The 27,114-nt window shown below is 36.1% G+C and overlaps 1 protein-coding gene across 11 annotated transcripts in view; it reads left to right on the plus strand.

Annotated features, from left to right (window-relative positions):
* Positions 1-27,114, plus strand: part of LOC113417412 (uncharacterized) — a 233,977-nt gene that overhangs the window by 16,683 nt on the left and 190,180 nt on the right. For 4 of the 11 annotated variants that reach the window (XR_015747719.1, XR_015747720.1, XR_015747721.1 and 1 more), the window contains exon 3: positions 18,355-18,493. The exons of the other annotated variants lie outside the window; for them this stretch is intronic. The gene's annotated coding sequence lies outside the window, so the exon portion shown is untranslated. The remainder of the gene's footprint in view (positions 1-18,354; positions 18,494-27,114) is intronic. 11 annotated transcript variants of the gene reach the window in all.

The following is a 27,114-nucleotide window of genomic DNA, read 5'->3' on the forward strand; positions in this document are numbered from 1 at the left end:
GGTATAATACCCTTATTTTTGGGGATTTGGGGAATAAATATAAAATGGCACAGTTCTTAAAATTTTTGAATGTTGATTTGTAATATAATGTTCTGATTTAAGTCCTGATATCAAACAAAGACCACGCATGTTCATATTGAAATAACACCCTTGATTTGCTCCATCAAAAAAGTTACTATATTTCTGAATATTGGAAATTAGCTGAGATCTTTTGCCCTTTGAGTTTTTGCTTTTATGTTGTTGGTTTGAGCTCGGAGCTTGGCGATTTGGTTGCAAACGTTTCATACCCATTCGAGGAGTCATCTTCAGTGCGCTTTGGATTGTGCTTGTCTCGTGGAGTACTGGCATTTAAATATTATTTAATAATAATAAAGTATTTAAAGGCCAGAATGGGGATGTAACGTTTGCAACCAAATCGCCAAACTCGGAGCTCATACCAACAACATAACGACCAACCCGAGCAGAGGTGGGATTCAAAAATCCCAGCAACTGGTTCACTGCCCAGCTGCTGGGCAGGCGTGGCCATGGTGGGCAGAAGGCCCATTTTTCCCCCTCCCAGAGCCTCTGCGTGGACCCTACACTTACCTGCATCGCGTGGAGACTCTTGGGAAGGGAGGGGTTGGGTGGGCGGGGCCAGCTGGTTGGTTGACATACCAGTTCAGTGAACCAGATAAAAACTTAACATCTGGTTCTCTCGAACCATCCAAACTGGTGGAATCCCATCCGTGAACCTGAACAACTAATATTCAAAGACATTTCAGTTTTTGTTCCCTTGTCCTATATGTATTTAAATATGGCTGTCTCAAAGGTGCTTTTTCAAAATTTTCCTTGAGGAAGAAGAAGACATTTCGCTTGTCATCCAAGAAATTTCATCAGTTCTGGCTGGCTGGTGTGTGGAGGGGAATGGAATGATTAATTTGGTTGAACTTTGAAACAACAATGACCTGGATGACTGAAAATCTCCATAGACATAAGTATGTCTGCAAATGTCTGGATGATACCAGATGTCAGCAGTGAACGTGGCTTTTGTATCTGTCTGTTGCCATCTAATGCTCATTTGCATTTCTGCAGCTCATAAAAAGAGAGCCACTTCTTTGAATATTAGGATCAATTTCCATCTGCCTCTTTATAATAGCAGTTGAGAATGATGTATGGTAAGAAAGAAAATATGAAGATAGTTGGATGTCTCTAAAATTTAAGATTAATCTATGTTAGCTAATCTGCAGTGGCATTTAGTTAATTCCTCAGTGTATGTTTCAAAATTTCATTCATTTTATTCATAAAGTTTTCTTATCAGGAAACGTCCCCTTGAAGGACAGCCAGATTGGGTCCATAATTAGTGAAATAATCTGTCACACTGCAAAGTTACATTACTTCATTCTGCAAGTGGAAGATTGTATAAACAATGATATATCTATTAAAATATCATATTGGGCTTAATATTTAAGTAAAGCTTAATATTTTCAATGATAATTATTGTTTTCTATATTTTACCCATTGTTTTACCAAAACATAATTTATGAAAAATGGACACATCTATCTGTATTCAATAGCAGTTGAAAACTGTGTCAGATTAGCCACATTTATTTTTCTTTGAAAAGTTTTATTCCTGCATTATTATCATCACCGACTGGCTTGCGTTCCTTGGGACTCGGTTTTATAACTACTGAAAGAAAACTTAAAGTATTTTGTCATCTCTTGCCAAGTGATTTCTATCTCCCTTAAAAAAAACTTGCTATTTCCTGAAAACCTACCACTTTTTCTTCTCTAAATATATTTTGAGCAATGACTCAAATGCAGGTAACCTGATAAGGAATGAATGAAAACAAATGAATTCCGGCACATTGGGAAGAATGACAGTTGTGCTGGCGAGGGAAGTGATTTTGTTGTCTTGGCTACGGAAACCTTCAGAAGTTCAGATATCCAGTTATGCAGCTTTAGCTCCTGGTCTCTTTCAGAATTGTGCGTAGGTAGAAAACTCTCTGCATGTTTCTTAATGCCAACATTGCAAAAGGCAATTTTAAATGAAGGATGTGATGAGATTATATGAACAATGGTCTCATTACAGGTTTTTTTTTTCTTGTGAAAATTAAGTACTGAGACCTGGCTAGGTTTTCTGATTCCCTAGTGAAACTATAAACGTCTTCCCTTTGCTATTATTCTCACTTAAGAAAGCAAAACGTGAAAATTGAAGTCAGATACACAGTCTACAAGCCTACATTCTTATACTTGCAACTAGGAGTGTGGGAGGTAGTTATAGTTGCCTTGGCCTTGGAGACAACATCCTACCACAGAGGTGGTATGATTTGCCTCAACAAGATGCTTTGTGTCACGTTAAAATTATTCCCTTCTGTTGAAGTTAGCAAAGGATATCTCAGAAAAGAGGCAAGGAGACCTGAAGCAGCTTCATTAGGATATTCTGTGTGAACTTGTTTGAAATGAAGCATCATTTAGAAGCATTGCATGATTGCATGGAGAAGTAAGCTCCACTAAAATCAGTGATAGTTATCTCTGGAATAAAAATGTATAGGATTAATATTAAGCAAAGCCTTTGAAAAAGATCACATCATAAAGCACACTATCATAAGTGGAACATCTGTTTTTGAAGTGCCAAAGCATCTATGTATTCCAGAAGGCCCAATAGAACTGAATACCTATGTACCTACCTAACACAGGTTAATTTGTTAAGTAAAAAGGACCTTACCAACAAAGGAGAATATTTGTAGCTCATGGTTGATATGAGGGGTCCTTGGTCCTCTCTGAGCTTGGTTGTTTTCTTGCAGATGCTTTGTTACCCAAACTAGGTAACATCATCAGTGCTAGTAAGGAGTGGGCTTTGCTGTCAGCTTATCTAGTGGCTTGTCCTGTCAGTGTTGGTAGGAGTGGTTTTAGATGTCCTAGTTGGTTGTTTACTGTTTGGCAGTTCCTTGATTGGGGTATTGTTTACTTCTTGATTGTTGATCTAATGTTAATCTTGGAATTAATCTATGCTCATCTGGATGTTGATTGCTGGTGGGGAGGTATTTTGATCCTTTTGTTCTCTTTTTGGCTTGCTGATTGTCTCTTTTGCACAGTATGTAGATGTTCTTTATGTCTGTTTGTCTATTGATGGCTAATTTGTAAGAGTACCAAGCTTCTAAAAATTCCCTAGCATTTTTGGATTTAGACTCCCTTTTCATTACTTCCAAATGCTGTCCCCACAGAACTAATATTGATCCCCGCTGCAGTCATCAAGGATCTATAGCATATCTCTTTGACTTCCTTAATTTGTTTTTTGTTAAAATATATTGTTTCTGTTCAAGTGGAAGAGCAAAGAGTTAACTTGCTGATCTTACACATAACATACTTTGGGGATTGGACCAGGTCAATAGCTAACATTGTTCATAAAGCCCTATGTTAAGAAGTGGAATCAATAATAAAATTGTCTCCATCTCATATATCTTTCTACCTCCAAAGGCATTATAACTGGAGGAACCAAGAAACGATGAATTACTACAATAGGAAGTCGATAGAGAATGTTCTAGAACAGGAGTGTCAAAACCGATTGCATCGTGACATATCGGGATGCTTTTTGCCCTTGTGGAGCTGGATGGCTTGTGCAGGCTGTATTTGGCCCATGGGCCACCAATTTGACATGCCTATTCTAGAATGCATTTCAATTCAATTTCAATTTTTCAATTTCAAGATTTCATGAAATGGATAGATAACGACTACTGTAAAAAAAGTTTAAAGTCTAATCACATTTTTGAGATATTTTTTTTAATATCAGATGAAATGTTTTACAATTTTTAAATTTCTATGAGCCTGGTATATATGTATGTATGTATGTATGTATGTATGTATGTATGTATGTTATTCAGCTTTGTTGGGTAGTTTCCCACGTCACAGTTGTGCTTTTAAAGTTGTAGCACAGCAGAATCTCATCTGCCATCATCAGGCTTCTGTATTGATGATGGCAGATGAGATTCTGCTGAAACGTTGCTACAACTTTAAAAGCACAACTATAATGACGTGGGAAAATACCCGAACAAAGCTGAATACCATACATGTAAGTACCTGCAAAAACTTAGGAAAACACACACACACACACACACACACACACATATATAAATATGTTTGAATCATGCTTAATTTCTTTAGCTGACCAAAAAAATAATAATAATAATCAAGGGAACAATCTTTTACCGAACTAAAATTTAATGTTTGCTTGTTTAGATTATGAGCAGATCTATAACAAGAAAACTTTCAAATCTACAATATGATACACTGGTTTATTCCGATTTACAATATGGTCCAGTTTGGCTTAAATAGACAAGAATAACAATTTTGTCTTATTGATCTTGGTGGGCAGAGATTACCAAGCAGGAATCTATAGAGGAAGAAAGATTGACATCTAATTTTGGTGAAGCATCCAGAATACTGATGGGAAAAAGTGTAACTTGATGTTATGCACATTATAAATCTTGGATAGCTTAGTGATAAGGACTCTATGCTTGTTTCTGATTAAAAGCAGAATATGTCATAATTACATTTAGCAAACATTTGCAAAACACTGAGGACTTTTTTTTAAAACTTTTAAGTAGTTAGGAAGTTTATTTTTTGAACAAGTCACTATGTGCATTCATTTTTTTTCCAAGTGCTTTTCCATATTTCAGTTTAGATTTCTGTTTACCTTGAGGCTTGGAATGTTTCTGGTTAGGGAGACAGAGCTTTGATTGGTATAAAGCATTTTGTGAGATACAATTTTCCAACACTCTGCATTATTTTCTCAAAATATACCCCCTGCCCCATTTTTTTTAAAAATAGATTTTCATCTGTACTTTCTTTAGAATCCAGATTGGATGCCAAAACAAAAGTGTGTGTGTGTGTGTGTAGTGATGAAGGAAATCAAGACTGTCAATAAGCACTAAAAATATTTAGTGTGGCAGCTTCTGTATTTTCTTTTTTGTGAAATGCTGATTAATATTCAGTGGTTGGAAGTTAATGCACCATTCATTTTATTCCCTTTACATCCTTTGCACAGCAGTTGCTGTTCCGATTTAGACTCATAATTCCAACAAATCTGGTTCTAATCAGTATATTAGTAACTCACTGAATAAGCTCTTTCTGTGTGTATGTGTGTGTGTGCGTAAAGAAGAAATGATACAATTGTGAAAACCTATCTTTAGGACAATCACAAATGCTCAGTTTACTCGCCCCTGCCATAAAAGAAGAAATGTTAACCTTCAGCATTAGGAGAGGAGTATTTCATATCCTTATCTACAAAGTAGAAGGACATTTCATCATTGGGTCAATGAAAAACTGCTAGAAATGGGGCCATCCACTTTTGTATTTCCTTATTAATTCTGGCACAACAGCAGCAGGAGCTTAAGTTGAAAGAAAGGCAGGAAAAGGAAGATTTTTTTTAATGGACTTGCAGATGCTTTTTATTGGTGCTGTAGATATTCCATGAAAATTCTGTAGCTTATTAAATGTATAATAATGTGGGCAAGGCATCTAAAGGAAGGGTAGATATTCGAAACACAGTACCTAAAGGTGGCCAGAGATACATACATATGGTGGATGTCTTCTTCCAGTTCCTGCTAGTAATTCTGCTGTTTCTGGTACGAGGCAATTTATATTTCGTACTGGACTGTGTTAGATCAAAATAGTTGAAGCTAATGAAAACTCCATGTTTGAAAAGGAAAAGAAACAGCTGGCTATATCCAGGCTATCTCCAGGTGTATTTGATTTAGATCTGGCATTCTAGCCCTAAGTCCTAAGAAAAATTCTTGAGCCTAAGCATAATTTATTTGATGGTCATTTATGGTGTTTGCTGAGATGTGGGGGGGGGGGGGACAGTAAATGGATGCCCTTTAAAATCCTGGATTGACTAGTTCACCAACAAGGCTGTCCAATGAATCATTTGTTTGGGAGAATACTGTACATCCCTTAAATTCTACCCCAAGTTACGTATGGGCAGCATAGGAGAGCCAGTTTGGTATTAGTGGTTAAGGCTCCAGGCTAGAAATAAGGAGACCATGACCTGAAGAAGCGAACATCTTCAAAAGAAAAAAACAGAAAGTCCAGTTGCTTCTTGAAAAAGCACCTTTGGGACAAGGACTCCATGAGTTCTTGTCCCTCTTTAGACATGAAGCCAGTTGGGTGAACTGAGACTGGTTAGTTTCTCTCAACCCTCGGAAAGAGGCAATGACGAACCAGTTTTGAAATCTTGGCAAGAAAACTTGGTCGTACTGCCTCCAGAAATCAAACTGACGTGAAGGCACAAACATAGGAATGAACTGATTAATCTAAACATAGCCTGTGCAAATAGAATCCATTTTTTGGTTTTTGCCTAATTTTATTTAACTCTGGAAAAATCACCATTTGTTGTTATTCTTATTTTTCCTTAATGTTTCAGGATTTGTGTATCCTGACTTGCTATAAAACATAAGTTTTAAAAACATAGCTGCCCTGATAAGCATTTTTTTTTTAAAAAATGCAATTCTCAAAAATGTTACTATGTCCAATCAAAGTAGTGATGGACAGTCAACATCTCAGGAATCAGATCTGAAAAACTATCCAATATCACCTAAGTGATGTGCTAAAGCCAAGTGGAAAGGACTTTGTTGACCCACCAATGGCAGAGACTCACTTAATGATGATTTAAAGATTGACTTCCTCAGTGATAGAGTCCTGGTTATGTATTCCTGGTCCATATATAGTACTTTTTAAGTTTAAATGAAATTTTATGACTTGTCCTTCTGGATTTTGCAGAATAACACTTGTCTCAAAACCAAGCTGTCTTTAATATTGAAATGGCGATTATGTTTTAGTTTTGATAAATGCCTTGATGTGTTTTTTCAGCTAAAAACTGTTCTTTAATTATTTTTACTCTTCTTTTTTATTTTACCACTGATTACAAATATTGCTTTGGGATTTCCTTGTGGTCCTCTTCTAGCTGCTGTTCAAGGTTATTTTCAAAAGAAAAGTAATGCATAAATAACTAACACTATAATACTGGTGCATCTTTCCTAAATATAACTTTTGGGGCATAACGTAACAACTTATTTATTATTTATGACATGTATCTCTATTATTTGAGCAACAGTGGAACCCATTGTAGCATGCTCTGTTCTTTCGCTCCCATTGAAATTTAAGAGCTAATTTATTTCACATCTCTAATAGAGTATTCTGCAATAACTGGTTCATTCATGCATTTAATATTCATTATGTCCTGATTTACATGACGTTCTTTTGGAATTCTTTCTAAATAGTAGAAAAAGCTTTCTACACTTCAGGAGGTGGGAAGATAATAATAATATTAACAACAATAATAACAGAGGCAAAAGAACCGATCTATGTAATAGACCGATTATTGCTCTGACAAAAGCATCTCCTACTATGAAGTGGATAATTTTCAAGAATCTTGACTTTTAGGAAGCTGACAAAAACCTTGTTATTCTATCAAGCTAAGGAGATTAGATTGTTTTTATGATCTCTTGGTTGAGTGAGTGAGATTCTCTTTATTAAGAGAACACTATTAACATTGTTAGGGGTTTGGATTAAAGGACCTCCAAGGTCCCTTCAAACTCTGTTATTCTGTTAATGTTTTTAGATAGGACTCCTGCTTACAGAGGGATATTTTTAGTCATTGTTTCACTTGATTGTATGAGTTAACCCAGTTATGTACTAGGGAGGGATCTGTACGCCATTCAGTTAGCAGAATAAAATTGTTATAAGGTCTGCCCATACATGTATCTTAGATGCATCTTCCATGCTAGCCTTCCCCCTTTGTGGAACATATTTCATGTTCTCCAAACAAGCAAAATTTCAATAAGCTTCTGCACACCACAGAGCACAAGTGGGTTAGGTGTAGCCAAACGAAACATGGTATTTGAGTCTTTTCATCACCTTTTTTTCCTCATTACTCTGAGGATGATATAAATTGGAGGCAATAACGCAGAGAGAGAAAAAAAATCAAATAATAATAAAATTCCCTAGCAAAATACAGTGCAAATTAATTCTCAGCAATTTAAGGTTTTGTACTGAATCTCCAGAAACTTGCTACTATACAGTATATTGCTATTAAGAATTTATCCCATAGTTATAAAAATCAAATATTACATGGCAGCTTCAAATTATTATCTCCAAGCATAAACTAAACATATTTTTCTGTTAATTTCTACATTAATTTTCTTCATGTACTAAATTTGTGTGCTTATCAATCAAAAATTCTAAGTAGAGTATGAACTAATATAATAAACCAAGCCAAACAAAATTATAATCAATAATGACCAAATCAATAGTTCAATAATTAGTATTAAGAAAAATAAGAATAACAATGCAGTACCAATCATCTCATAAAAGATATATTTGATAACATTTCTTGAAGCCCAAAAATAACGGTGATATTCACTCCTTGAGAGCGCCACAGTAAAGCAGAGTTTTAATTGCATTTTGTGACTGAACAGGAAAAAAAAAAGACTAAGCAGAATTGAGGAACCAACATTTGCTTTCTCCAAAAACTCACTTGGTTTTCCACCTCTTTCTCAAGGTATAAAAGAATTCCTCACAGAATCACAATATGGGGTCAAAATCAAATACAATGATCTGCCATTACATCAGCAAGAAAGTCTTCAAGCTAATAGGTGGGCCTAGCTTACACAAAGTAGTAAAGCTGTTCCAGAATTGTGTCATGTTGGGTAGTGGGTGTGCAAATCACAGATATGAATACTTCTCCACAAAGGAAGAAAATCCCTTTGTTCTGAAAATCTGAATAGTATAGGTATCTTTTTTGCCTTGCTTTCCTAAATGTTACATTTTGTGTGTCCTGATCTTTTTATTTCAAGGTTGGGCCAAATTTTAGTTAAGGGGAATCACTCTGAAGCTCACTAGAATTTCAAGACATTTTGGGGGGGAATCCCTTCTAATGAATATTGATACAAAATCATAGCCTAGGGAACCTCTTTCCATGTCCTATTGCATCTTTGAAACAACCAAGAAACATACCATGGAATGAATTGCATATAGATGAGTGCAGTCCCTGATTTTCAGTCCTCTTCACAAACATCTTTGAACCAACTATCTTCTGGAGAAAGAGGGGAAGAAAAAGTGGAATGGCCATCTTTGCTTCTTGGTACATTACTATCTGGCTTGGATCTCTTCCACTTTGACACAGTGTCCACCAAGCCCCATTGTCCTGTTCTGTTTGCTCCAAGAAGGTAGCATCTTCTCCAGTGGTGGGATTCATTTTTTTTTAATTACCAGTTCTGTGGGCGTGGCTTGGTGGGCGTGGCAGGGGAAGGATACTGTAAAATCTCCAGTCAGAGGTGGGATTTGCCGGTTCTACGAACTACTCAAAATTTCCGCTACCGGTTCTCCAGAACTGGTCAGAACCTGCTGAATACCACCTCTGATCTTCTCAGCTTCTCTGAGCAGACTGTCTTCACCATATAGAGCCATTATGGTCATCTTGAAATATTAAAAAGTTATTTTTTTAAAGTTAGTCCAAGTTATTTTGCTTTCCCCCCCCCTTCATTCAGCACTGTCTCTTTTTAGACGATAAGTAGCACGATTGTCTAGATTTTATTATAATATAAATCATTCTGAGGCTGAAGGAGGAGACAGAAATGCCCCCAATGCCCCCAACCCCCATCTAATAGTGAACACAAATCTTGCCTCACCACTACCCATAAGTTGGAGTCCAGTAACAATTTTAGCACTAAAGTATTTTGCCTGAAGACCTCCCTGATCGAATTTCATTAATATTTTAAACAGGCAGCCAAAGACGGTTGGGAAAAAAATCATTTAATTTTAAATTGCCACTGATATTTTAACAAGCCAGGGATAGCATGCAGAGCACAGCTTTTGGGATTCCTTCCAACCCCTTACCAGCAGTGGTCTTATAAGGTATCTGGATTTCTTCTGTGCAATGAAGTAACATGTTGCTCTTAGTTTTGTGTGTGTTTCTTATGCATTTTATATGCATTTTATTCTCTCTCTCTCTCCCTCTCTCCGTCTGTGTCTATGTATTTCATCAGATACAGATTGGTATTTTTGTGTACAGTATATATGTACTAGGAAAACCTGTATTATTTAGTAGTTAAGACATCAGGCTAGAAACTGGGAGATCATGAGTTCTATTCTTGCCTTAAGCATGACGTCAGCTGGGTGACCTTGGGCCAGTCACTTTCTCTCAGCCCTAGGAGGGAGGAAATGGTAAACCACTTTTGAAAAACCTTGCCAAGAAATCTGCAGGAACTTGTCCAGGAAGTTTTCAAGAATTGGACCCGGTTGAGCAGAAATTTTAAAATATGCACTGGGAAGCAGAGGTTTAGTTGCAGCCACCTTCCTGGATTGTTGGACCAGGAGTGAGAGGTGAGGACATTTAGAATGAAACATTCAGTGACATTCTGAGTTGTTTTTCAGCAGCTTTCCCATAGAGATGCACTGGGGGAATTACAGCATTTCTGAAATAGCAATAGCAACTAGACTTATATGTTGTCCATAGTTCTTTACAGCACTCTCTGAGAAGTTTACAAATGTCAGCATATTGCCCCCAATAATCTGGCTCCTCATTTTACTGACCACAGATGGATGGAAGGCTGAGTCAGCCTTGAGCCGGTCAGGATCAAACTCCTGGCAATGGGCAGAGTTTTGCCTGCAATATAGCATTCTAACAACTGCTTCACCAGGGCTCGATACAGAAATATGTTCTGTACTGGTCTGACCCATTTTTAAAGCTGATCTTTCTTTTGTCAGCTTCTCCCAACATCAGATTTGGCCCCTGTTCTCATTTTAGAGAGTTAGTATGTTGAGGACCAGACAGACTGATGGACAAACCCGGCTCTGACCTTCTTTGCTTAATTTCTTTCAGGCGTTCTACAGGGTTAGATATATTATTAGAAAACTATTTCTCATATTATTACAATTAATAAAAATCTACTCTCACACCCTGGTTGTAAAAAGCTGGATGTAATACATTGAGCTGCAACCCATAGTATTAAGATGATCGTGTTTTTACCTTTTCTTAGCAAGGACTTTGTCAAATGAGACAGAGGAAAGTCAGATTTGCAGCAAAAAGGGTAATCCGGGAATCAGAGAAAACATTTGGTTCTCCCCCAAATATTACCTTTCACTGAAAAAATAAACTCAATGAAAAGTAAGCTTGGTCCAAACTGCTTGCTGTTCTGTTTGGGCAATCATGAAAAGTACTACTCATAGGAAGCCTCATTATACACTAATAAGATTAATGAACATCAACCCGTCTCCAAGAAACACATGTCCAATTCAAGACACTCCCTTTAACCCTTATAGGGTTTAGTGTGACTTTAGAGAAACAAACAATCATGTGCAAAGCCAGGTAGGAGAAGAAAATGATTTAAAGATATACCGACACCAACAGTATTACATTCGTGCATTTCCCAATAAATATTTTCTTTCTTGGTAGAACTGAGTGAGACCATGTATAGAGATTAGATGTGCCCATTGTTCAGAAGCCCATTGTTCATGTTTAGGTTGTGCTGTAGAAGTTCTTAAGCATATTAGATCGGATATCTATCTATCTGTCTATCTATCTATCTATCTATCTATCTATCTATCTATCTATCTATCTATCTATCCTCACCCATCTTTTAATTACAGAATTCTAGTCATTTCACTCAGATTCACCTTATGCCCTACAATTTGAAACTTTCCTTCCTCTTCCTATTTTCCCAAGAAACTTAATTCTGTGAGGTAAGTTGAACTGAGGAGAGAATGGCTGGCTTCCATGGCTAAGGCAGGACTAGAACTCACAGTCTTCTGCTTTCTAGCCTGGTGCTTTGATCACTAGATCAAAGTATCTTTCTCTATTAAATTTTAAACACTCTTTTCTCTTTTGAGCATAATCATGCCAAAGAAAGTTTGAACTACTGTATATAACCTCCGAAGATTTAAAACAATCAAAAGCCAGAACTGATGTCACAAGGAACCAAATGAATGTACTGCTTTCTTTCAGTTATATTCCTTACACTGCACAAACAAGTTGAAAACAGGAGGTTCCTTCTAAATTTGTTCTTGTCTGGAACCGGGTAGTGTAAAGCCAGCCTATTTTCTGTCTATGCCATCAGGATATGCTTAGAGTGCTGAGGATCTGAGCTCCATTTCAACTGAAATGGGAGTTCCTTCAGGCTTCTATAAATAGCCTCCAATGCACATGCTTCAGTGCTGTGGATGGAAAACATTAGGACTCCTTCATTTGTTGCAGCAAATCTTCCTCATAAGTTATGCCATAAACATGTGGTTGCCCCACACTGCGCCAGACACTCTGTGACATCAGCAACCCAGGGAGCCTTTCCAGAGTCTTTTCCATACAAATTGAAGTTAATGAAGACTGATATAATAAGCAGATGGAACTTGGTAGTCTCTGGCCACACCAGGGTGTGGGCATATATATATTTATCACCACAAAGGAGCTCCCTGAGGAGGTTTCAGGAGACCTGCCAAGGAATGGAAATGGTGCCAGCATAATCCAATTTGAACCCATTTGGAAGGATGTGGCTCACTATCTTCACATTGCCAGGCAAACCAAGTGCCAGAGCAATGGGGATGGCACGAATGTGTGACATTTCCTTCCCAATGTGAAGGCATAGAATGTAATTTCATTCCTAAATTCATTCATATAAACTATCAAGCTTAAACAATCAGACAAAAACAACAACAACCACCTATCTCTGCTTCTGTTTGTGGAGATTTTCAATCATCCAGGTCCTGGTTGTCCCAAAGGTGCTTTTTCCAAAAGCAACTGGACTTTGTTTTTCCTTGAAGACGTTTCACTTCTCATCCAAGAAACTTCTTCAGTTTTCCAGTTCTCTTCTTGAGAACTGAAGAAGCTTCTTGGATGAAAAGTAAAACTCCTTCAAGGAAAAACAAAGTCTAGTTGCCTTTTGAAAAAAAGTACCTTTGGGATATCTCTGCTTCCCTTTTCATGCTCGGTTCCCAATTTATCACAACCCAAAATATACTGTTTCACAACTTTTTCCCTCTCCATTTATGCTATTTATGGGTATACTCCATTTGAACCCATTCAAGTCCAGTGGAAATCAGTGAAGGCACCTTCCGAAGGATCACATTGGCTTGAGATGGCAAACTACCAGGAAGCCTAGTTATGCACTATTGAAGAAGGAGTAAGTATCCAGGTTCAGCCCATAGCAGAAGAATAAAACAGTAGGGATTAGCTTGGTTCTAGCAAGAAAGAGAAGCATTAAGGAACACCTTCTTCTGAAACAAGAAAAAAAAAGCTTTTATATTGGATGTTGATGAAGAATTTCATTATGATGTACATTTGCTCAAGGGGCATCACAATGTCGTTTCATTTTCATATTCATTTTCTCAGTTATATCAAAGGATGCTGAAGGTAATGTTCTTTTTAACATCTAGGGGTCAAACTTGATTTCTTTAAGGGCTGGATCAACATTGTATTTGTCCTCCATGGGGTGGAGGGGGGAAAGATGGGACGGACAGCAGATGGGGGGATGCCTCCTGCAGCATCCTGCCAGCCAAAGTGGGGTGCCCCATTTTTCCTGGTAGAGGCACCGTGGGCCAGTCCTTTGCTATTTCTAGGCTGGCCTGTGGGCCAGATCTAAGCACCCTGTGGGCCAAATCCGAGTTTGACACCCCTGGTCTTGGGCTTTTCCAAGTATTTTGAGTTGTAAATGTTTTACTGTTACAAACAGTCCTGGACTGAAGTGGTTCCCTTCTCTTTAAAAATGATCCTTTTAAAATGAAAATGTCAGGTGTGATGCCAAAGGATGAGGCCATTTTTAGAGATAAATAGCTATGCTATTTGTATAAAGTAGCTGTTTAATTAATTTTGTTGTTTTCATTTCAAAGAATTTAAGCTGACAAGGCTGAGAGAGAAGCATGCCTAAAATCGTGGAGCAATTAAAACAGTGCATTTATAGAAGACATCTTTAGGTGTTGAAACTGCACGTACAATTCTGAAAATAGACCTGGTTTCTTTTAAACGTAATATTTTCCTTCATAGTAAAAATGTGAGAAACATTCTTAAAAATGTTCAGGTGTTTTGTTTACTATTGAATTTTTGTCAAAAAATTACAAATGAATTATCCAATCTGATAGTTTTATTTGCAGAAATTCTACCGCCACTCCAGTATAAATTTAAGCGCCAAAGTCCATGAATGCAGCATACTGTGGTTCTTATTAAAGCAACTGATTAAAACAATACCTTAGCCCCATGGGTACCAAAACGGTCAATGCAAATACTGTATGTGCTATGGTTTGTTAAGTAAGGGTAAACATTGGTTTTAAATCATGTATTTAAACAATGTTGCCTGTAGCCCTTAAGGTAAATGTGAATGCTGCATAAATCAGAGTTCCTGCTAACAGAGAAAGTGAAGTAGGAATTCAGAACCCTTGTTTCTATGATTACCATCCTGGTGAATAGCTAACTTAGACCAGTTGTAAAACAGATTTTCAGTGTTATTGGCAATTCAGATGGTTGCTGAACAGGGCAGTCCTTATCCAAGACCACCGATTTAGGACCACAATTGAGCCCAAAATTTCTGTTGTTAAGTGAAACATTTGTTAAGTGAGTTTTGTCCCATTTTATGACCTTTCTTGCTACCATTGTTAAGTGAATCATTGCAGTTGATAAGTTAGTAACCCGGTTGTTAAGTGAATCTGTCCAAAGGTGATCAGATGACCCTGGGACACAGCAATGGTCATAAGTATGAACCAGTTGCTGAGCATCTGAATTTTTAACACATGATCATGGAGATGCTACAAAAAGTAACTGTGAAAAATAGTCATAAGTCATTTTTTCAGTACCATTGTAACTTTGAACTGTGGTAAGTTGAGACTATCTGTACTGTACAAGCATTCCTAGGAAGCAAAGATCAAGATGGGTGCATTTTATTTTTCCTTTCGAAAGCTTATTCACTTTTCCATTTGAAAAGGAAAAGTACATTCCATGCATCCCAGTAATGGGCTGGTAGACTCCCAGTTTGACATAGAAAGGTAGAGATTTTGCTTTAATGACTTGCATCAATGTCTATGTTTAAGAACTAGCAATACTTGCTATGCCCAAGTATTGATGGTTTGTTTTCACCAGTTCCAGATTGCCCTAGTTGTCTCCGGGGTGAGTCACCATGTGGAAATGTTTCAGCAGCTTTGCAAATCCTTGGCCTGCAATGATTAACCTTACGTGGCCCCTCTGATGCACAACATGTGGCCGACACCCAAATCCTAGCTTTAAACTGCTTGTTCCTTCCCAAACATGGTTTGATTTCAATTTCAAATTGTTTGGGCTTTCATACGTATTCTTAACCAAGAATCAGAAGGTGTATGTGTGTGTGTGTGTGTGTGTGTGTGTGTGTGTGTGTGTGTGTGTCTTTAGGTCTGTCTTCCTGTCCCTCTGCTGCCCTCATTTTCCCTGAAAAAAAAATCAAACGTGCTAACGTGCTTGATTTGCATTTTGAAAACAAGAAGATAGCAGAGATGATGAGTCTTAGCATTATGTCCTCCCACAGGCAATCTTTGTAACTATTTTTGTTTCATTTTGCTCTGTTGCACAAAAGGAGGCACCTCTAAGCCTGAGAACTGTTTTGTCTATATATAAATATATGCAAGGTAAACATTACAGTTCTAGACAATCACCTGAATTCAGATTATAAATTCTATCCTGGGTTGGATACTTCATAAACTATCTAGCAGTTATTAAAGAAATAGAAAAACTTTCACATGGGGGTTTGATTTAGGTTTTGTTTTTTGTTTTTGGAATATTTTTTCTTATTGGCAACAGAAATCCAATTAGACAACAATCCCATCTTCTTTGAAATCCTTCACCACAGCATCACACGATATTAAGTTGTGAATGTTGTGGCTGTGAAGGAACTAGGAGCCAGGCAACAGCAAATGACTTTTTTTGATGTGAGTAGCAAAGAACACAAATATCCCAAGGCTATGATCTGTTGCTCTTGACTCCCCTACTATTAGGGATAGTAGGCATTTGCTTAGTAATTGGCTATTAGGAATAGTAGACATTTGCTTGGGCTAATGTTGGATTTAAAGCCGTGTAATTTCATACATGCTGATACTTAATAACCTTTGCTGTTTGGGAGGAAAAATAAAAGTGAGTGGCTCTAACATAGAAACTAGAAGCTGATTTTACATTCAGCAAATGGTCTGTATTTTAAAATGTTGGACTTATAACAATGACTGTGGTATTGAAGAAATGAAGGGGATATATTATGTGCCCTGAGAAAGCAACTGACATAAAAATGTACATTCCAGAATCATTATTTGCACCTATTATATTCTTGTTGTACTGTAATATTATGTGTATTGTAGTAGCATGTGTGACATATATTGCATTTCATACAATTTTGTGTGTGTGTGTGTGTGTGTGTGTGTGTGTGTGTACTTGTTGCTTTGATTTTGTTACACAGTGTGATACAATAGGTTTATGTCCCACTTGTTTCAGAGAGATAAAGGTGTGAGCGTATTGAAATATAGAAGCACAGGCATAACACTGTCTAAATCAATAGATATACTCAGCAAACGTTTGCCTTCTAAGGTTTCATTCAGTGATATGGGAAAAATCTAGGCACATATTTAAGATTTTTCCATTAAAATCCATGGGACTAAAATACACATCTTTGACTGGGTTGTGCCTAAGGGAGTAGTAAAGGACCAATGAAAACGAAGGAAATACATTCTTAAATTGAGAATGTCAAATTCAGTTATGTATTCAGTTGTACAAATAATCAAATTTTATATGCAAGCACAATATGGTCAATTTGTTTCAGCTGTATGCCCCATTTCCTCATTTATTTCAGGCCAAATTGGAAGAAGTCTGGAGGAACTAATTAAAATATGTCATCATTGTACTTAAAGGTTAGCAGAATTAAGGCTTTGGTGGAAATGTTGGAGGAGAGGATGATGTAATTCATGGTCAGATATCCAACTTATGCCTAGCAGATTTTGGCTAACCCTTGTTCTGGGATTTGTAGTCATTCTGGATTATCTAATCACCGGAGTTTTTTGAGTGCCCAATAGACCAGAAATTACTGGCGGGGGGGAAGGAGTCTAAGTGCTGAAATACTGACAATGCATGCATGTGTGTGTGTGTGCGCGCGCGCATGTATATGTATAAATATATAGTAAAATAAAGGTCAGATCATTTCATGGCATAGAAATAGGTGGCTATACAATTCCAAAAATTAAAAGATTCAGGCAGGACAGATTGATTACAAGGCAAAACTCAGCATTAAATGCAGGCTTTTTAAATGCATATAGTGGCTCTTCAGACAGTGTTTGTGCATTGTAAGAACTGCTATATCCTGTACCACAAATGATTGATTGATTGTCCTTCAACAAATGCAACTGAATTTCACCCTGAATCACTAATGATTTTTAAGATGTTCTAATTATTTTATAGGAACAAGTCTGTCTGCATAAATATTTAACATTTGCCATTTTGGATGTCCCAGAGCTGTGATTTCACTGAAAAAAAAATCAAATAGGACACTTTGTAACAGCTTCCTTGCAATAAACAAAAATAGTTTGATGTTGACCAGGTTTTGCGGTTGGGGCTGGAATTGAGAATGTATTCTGACCACTGTCAAATTAAGTTTGTCAGGAACCCAAAAGCCAAAAACAGCAAGTCAAAAGCTCAGATTAGTTGCTTCTCTGTTTCTCCTCATCCACAGTTACAAAAGAAAACAGGAAGTTACAATGAATTATATGACTGTAGTGGAACTGCTTTCTTAAGCCATGTCCAGTTGGACCTTCTAATGTGCAAAGCAGATGCTTAATTGCAGCAATTCAATGGAGCTTCCGAGCCAGTTTGGTGTAGTAGCTAAGGCATCGGGTTAGCAACAGGAGAATGGGAGCTCTAGTCCTGCCTTAGGCATGAAGCCAGCTGGGTGACCTTGGTCTAGTCACTCTCAGCCATAGGAAACAAGTGATGGCAAATCACTTCTGAAATCTTACCAAGAAAACTACAGGGACTTGTTCAGACAGTTGCCAGGAGTCAAAACACTCATACATACACAAAATGGAGCTTCCAGATGATGTCATCTTTCATTGGTGAACAGGCCATATTTTTATCTCCTCTTTACTGGCCTTTGATTCAAATGAAAACAATCATTCAGATAGAAAGGCCCCAAACAATGCCAATATGCACTGAACCTGTGGATGCTTTACAAACTTTCATTTCATCTGGGTTTTTTTTTTAAGGTGGGGTATGATTTTTTTGCCACCAGTTACCACTGTCTTCATCCCTTGGTATCATCCCAGGCATTGTTGCCTCCCACAGACCTACCTATATTGACTGGTTTTTGCAATTACTTTTGTATCATTCAACTCTAGAGATTTAGCAGCAACACACATAACAACAAAAACAGCAATTGCACAAGTGAGTCAAGAAGCTCTCTACAGCTCTGAAGTATCTTTATTTTGGAGGAGGGAAAAATGGGAGAGGAAAAAACACTGATAAAAAAGTAGAATGGTAAGCATCTTGTCAAAATCTAGATAAGTTTTTCAGTGATAAATGTGGAATAGCAATTAATTTTATGGACATAGTCTTGAGAGAGAGAATGTATGGGAAATGAAGTAATGTTTTGCACAGAAAATGATGTCCCTGAAAATAGCTTTGGTGTTCTGGAAATCAATCATTGTCATTTTTCTGTGTCTTCTTTTTCTGAAACAACCTCCTAAAAGCTACAGATCAATCCCAAACTGAGTGTCTCAGCTTCCTGTTGCAGAAATAAAAACTGGATAAGGGGGGTTTCAACTGTGAAAATCTCTGCCCATTTTAAAAAAGCTTTTTATTATAATGAAGGAGAAAACTATACTTTTATACAATTGAATTAAACATATTTCATAATAGCATTGAGAAGGTTTGATTGTGCTTCAATGCATGTTTAGCCTGATATGGGAATGCTGTAAACATGTCCAACATCAATGGTTGAAGGTCATCATAGTAAGTCCAGTTGTACCTATGAACAGCAACTTTCAAGACACTGGAAGTTCTTGGAAAGATGAATATGCTTTCCTTATGCGTGTTCAGTGCTTAGGTTTGGAACAAATGTATTCCTGCTTGCAATCTGGGAACTGCCACCTCTTCTGAAGACAAAGTACTTACCTTTCAGTAAGGTAAATTGCAAGAACTTGAATTGACTTTCCCAGCATCCATGCTGGGAAAGTGCCTTGTTCTGGAAGGAAAGTATAGGAAAAGCCCATAAGAAATTCTATATGGAGGGCGGAGCTGGCGTTGCAACGATACGGCATGCGATCTTGGAGGTCTGAGATAGCTGCCAATATCTTTGCTCCTGGACGGTCCAAATGGAACTAAACCATCCCGAAGAGACAGTGAATGTAAAGAGCACATCCTGTCGATCCCAGGGATATCGCAAAGTCCCTAGTAGATCCAGGAGAAGCTCTTTTTGCCAGCGGCGAAGAGGCAGCCATTAAAGCTGCTGAAGTTGGGACAGCTCTGAAACGAAAGAGAACGGAAAGAGAGAGAAGACTTGAAAGGACACCCTAAGGGAAAGAAAGAATCTGTAAAAGTTTTGACAGAAGTGATTAAGCGGCGATTTTAAACAGGAACGTCAAAGTAATATTTTTATTTTTTTTCTCATTGCTGGATTTTCTACACATGATCTTATATTTTGAAACTGGACTGGTTTTTTTCTCTTCTTTTTATCTATTCTTTTCTCCTTTTTGACTTTATAATATTCTAAGCCAGAGACTCCCTTTTAGTTATTTTGTTTTAAATATCTTTTTCTTTTTTTAATTAATTCTTATTATATTTTGCTTGGAAAATGAGGGGGAAAGTGAAAGCTAAAGAAACTTTGTAACATTGCCAACTAGAGGCTTGGAAATATTCTATTTCTCTTTTGACCAGACAAAGCTGAGAAAGAAATGAGACTTTTTTTCAAGGACATTGCCTGTTTGATAAGATAGAGGGAAGAGCATGGGAGAGTATTATTGCAGGTGCTCTTCTGGGTTTCTATCAACAGCTGGAGTCTGGTGTTGAAGCTTAGGAAAAGAAAAGGTGATAAGTCTTTGGAGAAGAGAGTTATAACAAGAGCCTTGGATAATTAAACGAAGTGCAGTGTGCTCTTTTTATTCTTTCTAAGCTGTGCTACCCCTCCTCATCAGTTTACTTTTTTTTTGTAATAGCTATTTGGATTTTTGGCTCTTTGGAACTTGTTTTTGGTTTTTTTCTTGTCTTTGGAAGTTAAATTTCTATGCCTGCTTTTTATTTTAAAGGAAAAGCTTTAGTATTAATGTTTCCCTTCCTTTTCTTTTTAAGGGAGTAGCCTTTTTCTTCTCTCTCCCTTCCTGGTATTTTTGCCTTTCCCTCTACCTTCCATATTGGTTTTATTTTTTGGTTTATTTTTATGCATCCTTTTATATTTGAGACCTCTTAATTGGATTAAAGTGTTGAAGAACCTGAAGAATTTTTCCTTTCTTTTTTTAGCCTTTTTCTTCACTTTTTTCGCCTTTTCTAGGGTTTTACAACTTTTTCTTTTGTGTGTGTGTTTATGGTGTGTTTATGGTCTTTTCCTTCATTTTTGAATTTTTACTGTCATCTAACCAACCGATTGGATTAAGGTATACAAGAACCTGAAGAAATTTTTTCTTCTTTTTTATTATTATTACTATTTGGCTTCTTTTTTCCTACTATTTTTATTTGGAACTGCAATTGGTTATTTCACAATTGGATTAAGGTCTAGAAGAACCTGAAGATTTTGAATTGCTCGAAATGAGTAGGAAATTAACAGCTCCTGGTTCTTCAACTTCTACTTCTTCCTCTCCACCATCTGGAGGACAACGTTCAATACAGACAATGTTAAGGCAAGAAAAAGAACAAGAAAAAGTGACCCTGAAAGATGATTATGCAAGGAATTCAAAATATTCAAACAAGATAAGAGAATATTGAAAAGAGAATAGAAAACATTGAACAAAAAACAGGGAAAACCGATGAAAAAGTGAAGAACATCCAACAAATGATGATGAAGTATGATGAGAGACTCCAAAAAATTGAAGAAGAAGATAAACAAAGAAACAAGAAGATTGGAGACATTGATAACAGATTAACTGTGGTTTAACAAGATAAAAGTGGTATGCTGAGATGGGAGATGGACAGATCAGAATTTTATCTTAGATTCCAAAACATAGAGGAAGAAAAAGGACAAAATCTAGCTGAGATAATGATAGAAATATTGGCTGAATATAAATAACTGAAGAAATAACTGAAGAGAAGATGATGGATGGAATAGATGAGGTTTATCGAGTCTTCACAAGATAAGAAATAGCTTACCAAGAGAAGTTCACATCAGATTTACAAAGAAAGCCATTAAAACGCAAATATTGCAAGTGGCAAGAGAGAAAACATTGAAATACAAAGATAAGGAGATTGTGGTCTTGAAACAAGTACCCAGAAGAGTGAGAGAGATGAGAAGAGTATACCGATTCTTGACCAAATTGTTACTTAAAAAAGAGGTGAATTATAGATGGCTGATTCCAGAAGGTTTAATGTTCACATGGCAAGAACAGAGATATAGAATTGACTCAATTGAGAAAACTGAATCATTTTACACAGAATTTTTCAGAGGGGAGGAAGAGGCAGAAAAAGAAATTTCACTAATTGAATTCCAAGAGGACTCCCAAATGATGACTGAAAAAGAAGAAGGTTCAGTAGATGGAAAGGAGGAAGCCAAAGAACAACGTGAACCAAGATCCATGAGAGCTGTCAAACCTAACTACAAAATATAACCATGGAAGAGAAAAAATTGATTACAATTAATATAAATGGACTTAACTCAGCCGTTAAAAGAAGGAAAACCTTTCATAAATTATAGAAATTAAAATTTGATATAATCTGCCTACAAGAAGTACATATTGAAAAACAATATGAACAATTGTTGATACAGCCAAAATTAGGGAAAATATTTACTTCCTTGACACAATGTAAGAAAAGAGGAGTGGTTTTATATATTAAAGAGACCATCCCAGTGAAATTGATTTATACTGATGACGACGGAAGAATATTAATGGTGGAAATAATGGACAATAATACGAAAACACCCCTGATTGCAATCTATGCCCCGAATGACAATCAAGAAGAATTCCATAAAAAATTACATATGAAAATAATTGAACTTGACTATGTTAATATAGTTATGATGGGAGATTTTAATGGAATTGTAAACAATAAACTGGACTACACAACACAGAAAACAATAAAGCAAAATAGAAAGACTCTCCCTAAATCTTTTTTTAATATGGTAGATGAAATAAACTTAAAAGATACATGGAGAGAAAGAAATGCTAAAGCTAAACAATACACCTTCTACTAAAATAGACACTTATCATGGTCCAGAATAGATATGATATTGATGTCAACAGAATTGTGAACTAATATTCAAGAAATAAATATTGAAACAAGTACTTGGGCAGATCACAATCCAATGACAATTAAATGGAAAGGACAAAGAAGAAGATCTAGATGGACATTAAATAATACTATTTTAAAGGAAAAAGACTTCACATAGTGGAGAATCCAGAATGTATGGGATACAATGAAGGCATATGCCAGAGGCTTGATAATAGACTATACAAAGAAAAGAAGTACCATGAAAATATTAGCCTCTAAGCCATTAGAAGATGAGTATAAAGGACTTGAAAAAGAGCTACAGAAAATGCCACAGAAAAAGGACATTAAGTTAAAAATGGATATAACCAAACATAAAATGGGTCTAATAGAAAAAGAAGAATTAGCACAAAATATTAGAGGTGCTAAACAGAACTACTTTGAAGATGCAAATAAACCAGGTGGATGGTTAGCATATAAATTGAGAAAGGAGAAAGAATCAAGGAAAATATTGCAATTAATAGATGACCAAGGCCAAGTTTGCTATGGTAGTAAAGAGAAGAAGGAAATCATTCAAGACTATTATGGGAAACTATACACACAAGAGAATATTGATGAGGAAAGAGTTAAACAGTATTTACAGAATGCTAATTTACCCCAGATACCTAAAGAGATTGAAACGATGTTAGAAAGCAATATAACGATGATGGAGTTAACTGAAGCACTTAAGAAGCAAAATAATGGAAAGGCACCAGGCCCAGATGGACTTCCGGCAGAATTTTATAAAACATTACAAGAACCATTGCTAGAAGTTATGAATGAAATTATGTTAAAGAAGAGGATACTTAAATCATGGTCAGAAGCTTATATCACACTTGTTCCAAAAGAGGAGACCGATCCATTCCCTACTAAATGCAGATTATAAAATCTTTGCTTCAATATTGGCAGCAAGACTTTAAAAATATTTAAATAATTTTATCCATCCTGATCAAAATGGATTTCTGCCAAGGAGACAAATTAAAGACAATATGAGTGTAATCTTGGACACTTTGGAATACTACGAGGCACATCCTGAAAAACAAATTGCTCTGATATTTCTAGATGCACAGAAGGCATTTGATAATGTGAACTGGCGATTCATGTTATTACTGCTGGAACAGATGGGCTTTGCTAGAAAATTTATTCAAGCAATAGAAGCTATATATCATAAGCAGACAGCAAAGGTAATGATAGAGGGAGAACTGACAGATTCTATTGATATAAGAAAAGGAACAAGACAAGGGTGCCCACTATCACCTCTGTTGTTTGTGTTAACTTTGGAAGCGCTAAACAGAAATATTAGAGAAGAAAAGAATATAAAAGGGATGAAAATTAAAAAGGAAGAATTTAAGTTGCAAGCATTTGCTGATGATCTGGTCTTTATCTTAGAAGACCCACTAGAAACAGCATCAAAATTGATAGAAAAGATAGAGACATATGGAAAGGTGGCTGGTTTGAAAATAAATAAAGATAAGACAAAAATATGCTATCAAGACAAAAGGAAGAACTGGCAGACCTATTGAAAATTCAGGTCACGAATAAGATCAAGTACTTGGGGGTATACTTGACAGCAAGATACAGTACACTAAAAGAGAATAATTATATCAAACTTAAACAGCAGATAGCGCTAGATTTGGCGAAATGGGAAAATTTACAACTGTCATTAATAGGGAGAATATCAACAATCAAGATGAATATATTACCCAGAATTTTATATTTGTTTCAAACAATTCCAATTAGGCTTGGAAAAGACTACTTTGAAGATTTAAATAAAATTGTGTTGAAATATATATGGCAAGGTAAGAAAGCGAGAATAAAGTTAAAACTTTTGCAAGATGCTAGAATAAGAGGAGGATTTGGTTTGCCTAATTGGGAGTTGTATTGCCAAGCTACAAATTTGATGTGGGTTAAGGAATGGATAACATTACAAAATACTAGATTGTTGACATTTGAAGGACATGATCTGTTGTTGGGGTGGCATGCTTTTTTATGGTATAAAGGAACTAAAACACAGGGGTACTTTAGAAGACATTATATACAGGAGTCTCTGTGGTTAAACTGGGAGAAGATTAAAAGACAGTGTTATTTGAAAATTCCAGTCTGACTATCAACTATTGAAGCATTTTCTTATCCTATAATATACAAAAAGGAACAAACAGTTAGATATGGTGAAATATTGAATGAAAAAGGTGAACTTAAATCTATACAAAAACTAGAGGAACAAGGTATAAAGATGAATTGGTTTTCATATGTGCAAATACATTCAAGGTATGATAAAGATTCTAAAACAGAAGGTTTCTATGATAAACTGACTGACTTAGATAAGATTTTGACAGGTACTGATGAAAAGGTGATTAAAAATTGTATGGATATCTATTAGAAATTAAACTAGAAGAAGAACAAGTTAAAGAAACTATGATTGCTTGGGGGAAGAGTTTTGGATATGGGATTGATTTAGAGAAAATTGTGGTCTCAAAATTATAAAATGACAATGTCAACAGCATATAAAGAAAATTTGTATAAGATGTTTTACAGGTGGCATTTCCCCCTGACAAGAATAGCAAGAATGTTCAAGAATAAATCCAAAAAATGTTGGAAATGTCATCAGACACCTGGCTCATATTACCATATGTGGTGGACTTGTGTGGATGCTAAAAAATACTGGACTAAAATCCACACGTGGTTGGAAAAAATGACAAAAAAACATATAGATTTGAAACCAGAGATATTTTTATTGGGAATTTTACCTGAAATATATAGTAAAGACTTGAAATACCTGATTGTAAATGTATTAACAGCGGCTAGGATTGTATTTGCTAAAAACTGGAAAAATGAGAAAATACCATCACAGGAGGAAATTATTAAGAAAATATTGGAATGTGCTGAAATGAGTAGATTGACATTTGAAATTAGAGAACAAGATGATAAACAATTTTATAAAATTTGGGATCTATTCTATCAATGGTTAGACAATAAAATATAGTAATGAAATATGTAGACTTTTAGAAAATAATAAATATATAAAGATGTATTCTTTTCTTATTATATCTACAAAATGATTTTAGGATAGATCTGGGATGATAATATGAATTGTCATAAAACAAATTAAGTAAAATATGATCATTTTGTAAAACATGAATGAATAGAAGTATAGTCAAATGATTGATTAATAATGATATTAATGTATTTAATATTTGATTGAAAATACGAGATTATATACAACGTAATTATAATTGAAGACTATGAAATGGAAGCACAAAACAATTTGTAAACCAACCGGCACACTGTATGTACACCTTTGGAAGATGACTTGATGTTTTTATGTTTTGTTTGTTTATGTTTGTTTTAAAAACCAATTAATTTTTTTTTTTTAAAAAAGAAATTCTATACTGCCCCTGTGATATGGCTACCATAGAAACCACAGCTCATGGTTTCTTTACTGCCAGTTCTGCAGTTCTGCCAGTTCTTGCCACCAGTTGATTACTCCTCTTTGAGTCATATCCCATTCCTAAACTCTCTTGCAGCGTAGATAGAAAGGGCGTTCTCACATAATTATACCAACATCCATTTTATTTAAATTTTTGATAGATTTTATTTGCGCTATCTGCTTAAAAATCAAGATGAGTCTATTTCTCTAAAAGTAGCAAATTTTTGCCATATTATGCATAAACTTTGCACACAAATGGTTGCTGATAGTTCTTGTTGTTAGGGTACAGTTATATATTGTTCATTGTATTAGTTGTATTTTTATTGGTTAATGACCTAACTAAAGTTTCTGTCTGTCTGTTCCATTCTATTTCAATAATGGGATCCAATACTGGGGAAATCTTCGTGGGTTGTTCGTCATTTGACTTGAGAAGGACATGCAAATGTATTTGCAACCAACAGCTGATATTTCTGTAGATTTGGGAATGATTCCCATGACTGCATACCACAACTATGAAATCTAGGATTAAGAATGGAAGCTGATGCAGATATCCATCAGTGTCTGAATGAATGTAGTCTGAAAACTGATCCCAAACTTTTGGATTCAGTGCTTAATTTTTAAACTGGTAAATGCAAGGGATGCTTACTTACGCCAGTGGAAGGGGGAGGACACTAGTTTAAACTTAATGAAAAGTACTAACTTTACTGATATTTAATAGGTGTCAGATCTGAACTTTTGCTACAGAAAGTAGTTTCTAGAGCAGATTGAAATCTTGGCCCCCAAATGAGTCATCATAGTCCCCTCCACCTCTTTTCACTCAGCAGTAAATGTGGCTGTGACTATTCCATTGGTTTTAGCAAGATGGATTAATTTTAGAAGCAGATCCCATACATATATACAATCAGCTAATTCAGGTGAAAAATCTTTCATGTGCATATGTCTAAACAAAATTCTGCTTGGGAAATGTTGGCTCTTCTTCCCTGAAAGTTATTTTGTTTCAGCCCAAAACTCTCTGCATTCTCTCGCTGATGTTTGTCCTTCTAATTCTGTCTACATTCACCCAGCATAGCATATGTTAATGCTGTTTCTAGCTCATTACCCAGCAGTTATGAGCATTACCTTGGCTTTATTCCAAGACAAGAGAGGTGGAACTGGCACACCTTTTGGAAGAAAAAACAAAGATCCACCCTAATTCTGTTCATCCAAAACATGGTTGGATGGTGCTTGCTTGCTCCTATGAGGTATCCAGATGGCACTGTTTGATGGAGTGATTCTAAAGCTA

This window comes from Notechis scutatus, chromosome 2 (genome assembly GCF_049901735.1).
Source record: "Notechis scutatus isolate UNSWTSFEM ecotype Mainland chromosome 2, rNotScu1.2, whole genome shotgun sequence".
NCBI lineage: Eukaryota > Metazoa > Chordata > Lepidosauria > Squamata > Elapidae > Notechis > Notechis scutatus.